This window comes from Globicephala melas, chromosome 21 (genome assembly GCF_963455315.2).
Source record: "Globicephala melas chromosome 21, mGloMel1.2, whole genome shotgun sequence".
Taxonomy (NCBI): domain Eukaryota; kingdom Metazoa; phylum Chordata; class Mammalia; order Artiodactyla; family Delphinidae; genus Globicephala; species Globicephala melas.
In genome coordinates this window covers 2,557,568-2,566,805 of record NC_083334.1, presented here as the reverse complement: position 1 = coordinate 2,566,805, position 9,238 = coordinate 2,557,568, and the positions used below count along the sequence as shown (strand labels likewise).

The window sequence follows — 9,238 nt, the reverse complement described above, 5'->3', positions numbered from 1 at the left end:
AGTAATATTGAGCATGACTTAATGTACTTTTTAATATAAGTTTGGTGGGCCTGATGATTTTTGCATCATATATAAATTATATTAAAGTTCTTCATGATACATTCATTCAGTATTTGGAAACATTATGTTCAGGAGAATATTCTAGCATTTTTCTTATTTTATAGAGTACATTGAAATTATGCCATTGTACTTAGTAAGATAGTTTAAATTTTTTATTTTTCAGACTTGAATGCAGCGATCATCTAAATTAGAGAAAGGAGATAAAAATAACCTCTGGATATTCCTCTCGTGTGATATTTATTCTGGATGAAGCATTAAGATCTCTACTAGAGGTGTATCACTGTAAGTCTTTTCTAATGAAATTAGAATGTTAATTTTTTTGGCCTTGATGATGTCGAGTGGAGTACACTTTAACAGAATTTAAGAGTAACATATGTATTCTAAGAGCAGGAATGGGTGGAATACTATGAACTCCTGAAACACCACTGACAAGATCATAGTAACTTGGAAAGAAAAAGATCATCCTGGATATAGAAGAACTTAATTACAGAATAAATATTTGGTGAAAACAAAAGTAAAGTGCGGGACAATGTGATGATTTTTTACTATGTCATGGTGATCTTTGCCGGAATACATTTAGTAATGTGATAATATTCTGATGAGAAAGTAAAATATTCATATAACCATGCTGGGAAGAAAGATAATCTTACCATGAATAATCAGTATGTTATGAGATACAGGTTAGAAAAATACAGAATGAGAAACTTTCATAAGGCCGACTGCTTACATTTTGGTGATATGAGTAAACCTATTGAATTATCAGTGATGATAGCACCAAGTTCAATTATTAGAATGCTTACTCTGCACCTAATTAAGTTTTCAAAAGCCCTTTGCTCACGGCATCTACAGTTTAGTCATATAAAACTATTGTATTCATAAAGAATAAAACAAACAAAAAACCTTGTAAAAACCTTGTAAATTGACCTGAGGGCTTGATTTGCTCATATAACCAAAGAAATACATTTTCCACATAATATTTCACAGCACCCTGCTGTAATTCACGGGTAAGTGCTATTATGATTGGTAAAGAGGTGGAAATGTTAGCCATTTTGCTGGTGGAATAAAGGTGGCAGGTTATATCTCTTAGGTGGCAGTGTCTTTGATGGTCCTGTGAATTACACAGCAAAACATAACCTCTGGGGGGAATTCAGGAAGTTGCATTTAATAGTAAAACCTCCAGACAACTAGGGTTTCTTTGGGTTTTGAAATCATATGTAGCAATCTCAGATGGTACTCGGAGCTTACCAGCAGGACCTTCTGACCGGTCAGGCCCACGCACTACAGATGGCGACGTATTTTGAACGCCTGCCACCCAGGTTACAGTCAAGTGTGTCTTGACTGTTAACACCATTCAAGTTTTGAATTGTGTTATTAGCCAGAAAATTTATTCAGATAATGAAAGATTTTTTTTTAATATCCTATGACATCTAATATTTTTTTCCCCAAAACTGAACATAGAGTTCGGGCAAGTCCTTGTGAATGAAACAGTTTATATTTCATTAGTTTTTTTCAGAATTACAGAGGTAATTTATCGTAAAATGTGGTGATAACTTAGATTTTCAACTTCAAAAGATGAAAAATTTGTTTGTAGTGTTATTTTACCCACATCTAAGACTCGGGGCAGCGGGACTCGTTCATATTTTAAATGGGTAAGTAGAGGCTTTAGAGTCGGTGTAAGAGTTGTTTCTTTAGCTGAGTCTTATAATTTTTATTCTCTCATTATCTCATAAATGTATTCACAATATGACTGAATAATGAGATTGATTTAAAGATAAATGACCACTCGAGACAAAATCAAACTTATTAAATGTGTGACTTATCCTACTAACGAGGGCACTTAAAGACAGTCATTTTTAATGTCTTCCATAATATAATTTCTCTAAGTTAGAATCATAGACAAATTTTCATGAAAGTAAATATTCCTATGAAATATTGAGACTAGCTTGAATGAAGGCCAATTATTTTTAATTTATATTGCTGATGACTTGTGACTGAAAGAAATTTGGGAGTTGCTTTCAAGCTATTAATCTTCCTTGAAAATGGCTCAGACCGTTTATCAGAACCATGTCGTTAAATACAGATTTGCAGAAATAATGTCATTTGAGAATAAGTGATATTTGAAGCCATACAGTTTATTTAACACACTTAAATTGCTTAACACAATATTCAATCTATAAAATTTTCATCTAGTCACTTTAATATGTTTTGTGTCAATGTTTTTTTAATAACCTTGATTGTAGGATGAATATATAGAAGTTCATTTATGCCAAGAAGACAAACTTGTGAAAGAAATTCTATTAAGCAAAATGCATTAAGCCCTCTAGTGGTATTAATACGTAAAATATTTCATTGTGATGTTTGCTTAATGAAAGCAGTTGTTTTTGTTTGTTTGTTTGTTTCTTCCTTAGGCACAGGTATTTAACATTCCCTGAGCCTTAGCTTTTTGCAAATTCCTATTTGCTCTGTTTGGCAGATAATTTGTGCTATACTTTAGGTGTTTTTTCTAAAAAATAAAATCTTTACCTTAGGGTAAACTGTTTAAATGCATAGACTTAACATTGAAGAAATGAACAGCCTACTAGGTGATAAATCACACTTTTTGAATCAGTTACTTTCATCCTTGAGTCTAATGTTAAAAGATATTTGTACTGTTCCATATGCATGGTGTTAATAATAAGAAGAATTTTTAAGAGGAAAACTACATTATTTATGAATTTAAGATTTCCATTTAAATAAACAACACAGTGAGGGATAAATAATAGTTAACTCTGTTTCTTACTGACATCTTTCATACCTTTTAAGGTCTAAAGGAAATGGTCTTATTAATGCTTAGGGATGCTTCCATTGAGTTTTCTTTTATTTACTTATTATTTAGATTTGGGTGTTATTATAGAAGATTTGCACTTAGAAAGGACCTTTAGTTGGTACCTCTACAAAGTGTGTTTCAATTATTAAGGAGCAAGTTTTAGCTTCATGCCAGCAGTATTTGTATTTCTTTTTTAAAGAAAATGTGCAGTATTAACATTTGACACATAGCCAGAGAAAACTGGGGAAACTCGAGTGGTAGAACTGGAAACATAACCTGGAAAAGTCTAAGACGCAAAGATGAGTCTCAGAGATGACCTGTGTTCAAAGGTGACTTCCTTGAATTCCTGTCTTTTATTGCAACTTTATTTTAGACTCTGGAATGAGGCTCACGGAGTAACCGCTAAATGTCCCGTGGTAGAGAGTGCTGTAGGAGATTTTTGAAGACCTTCATCACTTCTCAGCTTCATTCAGTGCCCTCTACTGTAAGATGAGAGCAGTCACAGTCCTGCCTCACTGTAGTCGTACCCGCGCTTCCGAGGCTGGAGACCATTTTTTCTGGAAATGTGTGCGTTGTCACTGCTCCTCAGTGAAGAATTCATGCAGTTGGTGAACCTGTGGTTGGTCTCCATTTATCTCTATTTGTGCCACCCTCATTCTTAGAAGTCTCCAGTGAAAACTGCTTTAAAACAAAATGCTAAAGCCTCTTGGCCAGCAGATCTACTCTTTCACTCTCTGACTGTAAACAACTTGAAGCCTGTGGTGATTGAGGGATATGATATACACTCTTAAATCTTTAGCCTTCACTCTGAAATAAGTTCATCTAGAAACTTGAGGAAGTTGATGTTTCATGCTTGTGTGACCAAAACACATATATTTACATTTCTGGTCTCAGGTTATCCTATTATTTTTTCTCCAGCCACTTGGGTTTGGAGTATAAACATCATGTATGATTTACTGACATCACAGACACTAACTCCAAAAAGGGAACCAAGAAACAGGATATTCTGGAACTTGTGTGTTTCCGGACTCAACCCTATATAATACATAGCACTATGGAAGTTAGATTTTCAAATGAAGAGTCAATATAGCCTTGTCTCTTCCCCTGAGTTCTTCTTCATGTCTACCATATATTCATGAATAAATTGTATTATGAAGTCTCTAAGATGTCTTCTCATCTGAGAGTATCCTGATTCTGAATCATGGAACCACTCAAAAGATTATATCTTCTTATAAAGTAGGACTAGCAGAATATTGTTTTCCAGGGTGTCTTCCCTTTGCAATCTCCTTCCCTCATCCATCTCTTCCTTAGTTGTTGAGGGCTGAGCTGGAGAATGTAGAGCTGCCAGGTGTCCGAGGTGTCAATTAAGACAGTAACCCAGAATGAAAGTAATGGTCAAGGCTTTAATCGCTTGCTGCTGTCACATAAGCAAGAAGCTAATTTGGAGAAAGCGCCACCTCTGCCAAAGACCCCGGGCAGGGGTGGGCTGGAGGCTTTCCCCTTTGAGGCCTGCCAGGTATAGCCTATGATCAGGCCTGAAAAATCACACACAGGGTTTTGGTCTGAAGTGAACTTCCTCATTGGTGATCATCTTCCTTGCCAATCTTATGTAAATGTGGCCTCTGAACTCAGCTTGGGTTTAAATTAGGGAGTAGGATCCAATAAAATCGGTCTTCTGCTTAGAATAGTTGTCTCGAGAGCCTTATTCAATCGATTCCAGCGTATAGAGGCCCTGACTGTGTGCTTGGTGTGTGACGCTAGTGATCGTAAGATAAATCCCCACATCCTCAAGGGATGCAGTCCGCTGGGGAGTCCAGAGGGAAACATACTTATTTATAAACAGTATTGTAGCAGCATTGAAGCATGCTTCATACCTGCCAGGCTTGCTCTGAATGCTCTGCTGTACCCTCGCCGCTACCCTGTTCCGTCTGTGCTCTGGTCGTCTTCCATTTTGTGGATGTGAGAACAGAGATTGCCTAAGGTTGAGAGAGGTTAGGTCACCTGTCTGCTGGCGAGCGGTAGAGCTGAGTTCAGAGGCCATGTACTTCAGCCATTGCATTTCACTTCTATTTGAAAATACTCGAAGGCCAGAGATAACGCATAATTTGTTACGGGAGAAGTGAAAATAGGCACTGGGTTTCTGCGGGAAGTGGTTGAGGAAGGACCGCTCAAGCAGTGAGCAATGTAAAAGGCTGAGAACTCAGACAAGGGTCAGATGGAGACAAGAATATACGGGGAAGGCAGGATCGAAGGTGTTAGTGAACTGGAGCTCGAGAGAGGAGAAACAGGAAGATGTCCCATGCAGTTTTTCATTTTCATTTTCATTTGATGCATGACGCCTTACACTGAGGAAATAATTTAAGGGGAGGTTTATGAAAACAGAGGCGTTCTGCTTTGGGCATCTTGAGGATGCGCCCGTTGAAGTGCAAGGTGGAGGTAGTTTGCGGACAGTTAAGCATGTGAATCACCGGTTGGAAGAGAAATGGGGCCCCGGAAAGCGTGGGAATCCAATAAGAGAGCAGAGAGAAGGGAACTGCGAAGTGAGGCATCGAAGGGAAGGTCGGAGCAGGACGGGAAGAATCAGTAAAGTCAGTTTCAAGGGAGTTTTAAAGAGAAAGAAGTGACGATGATGAGCCCACTGCGAATTAAGGTCGAAGGTGAACTTCCCTGGGAGCGGATCCCTAATAGGCCACAGGTTGTGCCGCGTAGCGAGCGCAGGATGTGTAGAGCCGAGCGGCAGACGCCATGTGGCGCTAGATTGGGGCGTGAACAGCCAGTGATGGAGGAGAAGCCGACTTGAGAAATGAAGGAGACCATGGAATTAAGGTAGGCTTCCTTATTGTTTGTTGACTATTGGGTTAGTGGCTGGATGCTTTTTTTTTTTTTCTCCTCTCTCTTTTTAATGAGAGTGATATGAAGCTTAGAGAGTACCAGGAAAGAGAGAGAGAAGTTGAAAATACATGGAAGAGGGAATACCATTGAAAGCACAGTTCCCGCAGTGATCTCAGATTGAGATGCCGGCCGGCCTTGGCTTCCCCCACGGCTTTGACTTTGGCGATGGCATTTAATCTCTCAAAGCTTCAGTCTCCTCCTCATTAAAATGTGGATAAAAATAATACTGATCTAAGAGGATTATTGTGAAGGTTAGATGTTATAATGTATGGAAAAATGATTTACAGTGAGAACTTGTAAGGTTTGCTCTTCTTGTTGGCCTCATAGATGAAGAGATCTGTAGGTGAGCATGTCCCCTGAGACTAGAATGAAGGAGGAATGATAGGTATTTCTTGAGGCAGATTTGAAATATGATACTCAGGGAGGTAATACCATATTGTTTTGGTTAGCAGTTATCCCTTTTTAAAAAAAATAAAAAAACAAAACAAAAAGTAAAAATCAGGACCCCATTTGTTCTAAAATTATAAACCTTTGGCCAGTTCCAAGATGTTTGGAAATAAGAACTCTTTTGTCCTAGAACTGTGTACATCTGTTTGGGAATGCTTTTATATATACATTGTGAGGTACATCTTATTTTTTGTAGGTGAGCTGGCAATGTTATACTCCTCAAATGTAAAACGTAATGAATGTTCTTTCTTTAGCACAGGAATTAACAATTTAATATTGCCCTTTAAGTGATGATAGAAAACCTGCCTAAAACAGTTCTGACATCAAGCTCCTTTCCATGTAGTGACTAAGAACTCATAAACTCTTCTTGCAAATGATGCTAAATTCATTTAAATATTTTTTCGAATCCTATTTAAGAATACTTGAAGAATTGCGTTTTTTTTCTTTCAACGTTGATTATTTTCTCTGTGAGTGAGTCACATGTTTAGATATAACCAAAAGTAATTTATCATGAGCGTGAAAGTGACTAATCAAGCTAGGGAATAAAAAAGTAGTATTAAAGTAATAGAACTAATTTTCTTGTATGTATTTTATAAATGGACATTTTCTTACAGAGTACGTGTGTGTATACTATATGTCTTTTATTAGGATTTCTGTGTGGAATCCTGTCACTTGTTCTACCTGAGAACGGTTCTGTGCTTTCTTTCATTTAACTTGAACCGCTGCTTTTCTCGTGACTCTGGGTTAATTTAGCCTCGTTTCCTGTTCTTCCTGAAATTGAAAGCTACAAATAATCTCAGATGTGTTGAATCGAAGCTAAACTTAAGAGAGGCTAATATCAAATCTAAGGATGCCAGTTCCTAAATTTTGTTCTGTTCCTGTATGTCTACTCATGCTGATTTATGAGCTCTTCTGAGAGTCAGGATTCATCTTTATTCTTAATTGTATATAGAGTTCATTCTGATATGATTTACCCTACACTCAGAGGCTTCCTATTTTGCAAAAGCTGGCAGCGTATGAATAATTTATACTTCTTTGGCACTCTTGCCTGTTTGGGGCACAACCAGTTTCTTTTGGGAAATGATTTTTAATTAATAAATAGAACACTTTTCATCACCTTCAATGGTGTAACTTTTAAGAGACTAGGAAACAAGGCTAGTGACACCTTGGAACTGCCATCCCAGGAGGAGCCTAGGAGTTAACAAGCAGTGAAAGAATCAGCAACTTCTCCCTCTTTCCAAGCTTCTGTTCCCATTTCAGTTTACTTCTGGAGTTTTTCTTTCTTTACTACCTCCTTTGTTTCTTGATAGAGTTCTCTCTGGTATCAAGGATCTTCATATCTATTTACAAAAGGGAAAAATGAGTATTAGGCTAATAACTTTAAGTACAATTTAAGAAACCTTATCAAACTTAGGATGCCATTGAAATTGGTTGTCCAGTTTTTGGGGAAAAAAAACAGCGATTTTAATTTGCTACTTTTTCATGTCAGCACAGTTTTACAAGGAAGCTTTAAATATGCCCATAAACCTCAGTGGTACTAAAACATAGTAAGTCAAATTCTGATCAGTTCTTTTGTCAAGAATGCATGATCTTAACTCTTGAGTCACTGTTAAATATAAGTGTAATGTGGAGGAAAAATGAAAATACATTATGAGTAATTTTTTTGCCAATTTGTATAATTTTCCGGTTAAGCAGTCATAAATCAAGGAATATTGTGTTTTTTGAGGCTCATTAAAGAGACATTATACATCAGAATAGTGAAGTCGTCAGCATAATGAAATGATGAATGCCTGTAACTATCTGTATGTAAATGATGTGAAACAGATTCAGGGTGTTACAAAGGAGAATGACAGTCTCCCTGACAGTTCCCCTTCGGTGCTGTTGCTAGATGCTGGTGACAGATGTTAAATGCAGACCTCTTCAGCGACAAGCACTTATTAGCACTCAGTGGAAAGTGACAATATACAATAAGACAAATAGCAGATAATATTTTAAATAAATTTGTTCAGGAAGGTGTGTTAGTGCATTTTAAGAGCCTTCTTTATTGACAAAGGCCATATCCTAAATTGAAGAAAACATGCGAGAAAAGAAAATGGTTATTTTGAAAACTAGTATGTAAAAATGTAATATATGTATGTATGTAGAGCCTTGTCCATAAAGTAAATAATAGGTCAGACTTAATTTAGCTTTATATATCCTAACAATGAAACATATCTATCTCACGTGTACATGTAGCAGATGGATTCGTACACACACAGACCTTTACATAGTGAGATTTGTAGTACGCATACCACTTTGTCCGCCGTCATATCGAGCATGGTTTGTGAGTTCTGTTCTAAACTTTGTATTTATCAAAGTCATCTCCTTTTTGTTTGAGGCTGCACAGTCCATCTGTTGATGAGCCAGCACCTGCAATGTTCAGTCCTACATTTCAGGTGCTTTATGTCACTTACGAAAGAGGAGCAGGCTATAGATCTAGTAACTTTCTGGAGGTTCTCATTTATCTGTGCATTTCACAGCACCTGATACAGGTGCCAAGTACATGAACGATTACTAAATGAAGAAGGAAGCGAGGGAGAGAAGGAAGAAGAGAGGAAAGGAATAATGGAAGGAGAGAAGGAAGGTTTTTAGTCCAGCGTGAGTCAGTGATGAGTCTGTGTCATTGGCCAATTGACATATATGTCTCTGCATATATTGCCTCTTATTTTATTCAGCTTTTGTGATGCATACTTGACAGATGAAATTGTAAGATATTTAAAGTATAAAATACAATGGTTTGATATGCATATACATGTATACATTGTGAAAGGATTTGAGTTAATTAACACATCTATCACCGCACATATTCACTTTTTTTTTTTTTGGTGAGACTATTTAAGTTCTACCTCTTATTTGAAATAAGGGTGGTGATTCAGGTTCTACCTAGGCCGCAGAGTTTGGAGAGGACCACAAGAGACTGTATGTGGAATCACAGTTAGGTTGATGATATTACAAATTATATCAATACATATGAAGCATCAGTGTGATTTTCAA

General features: G+C 37.0%; 1 long non-coding RNA gene across 2 annotated transcripts in view; it reads left to right on the top strand.

Moving 5' to 3' along the window:
- Positions 1 to 221: 221 nt before the first annotated feature.
- LOC138842483 (uncharacterized) overlaps positions 222 to 9,238 on the top strand; it is a 632,765-nt gene continuing 623,748 nt past the window's right edge. The window contains exon 1 of one of the 2 annotated variants that reach the window (XR_011377118.1): positions 222 to 342. This is a non-coding gene — a long non-coding RNA (uncharacterized lncRNA). The remainder of the gene's footprint in view (positions 343 to 9,238) is intronic. The other variant, XR_011377119.1, reaches the window with a different exon arrangement.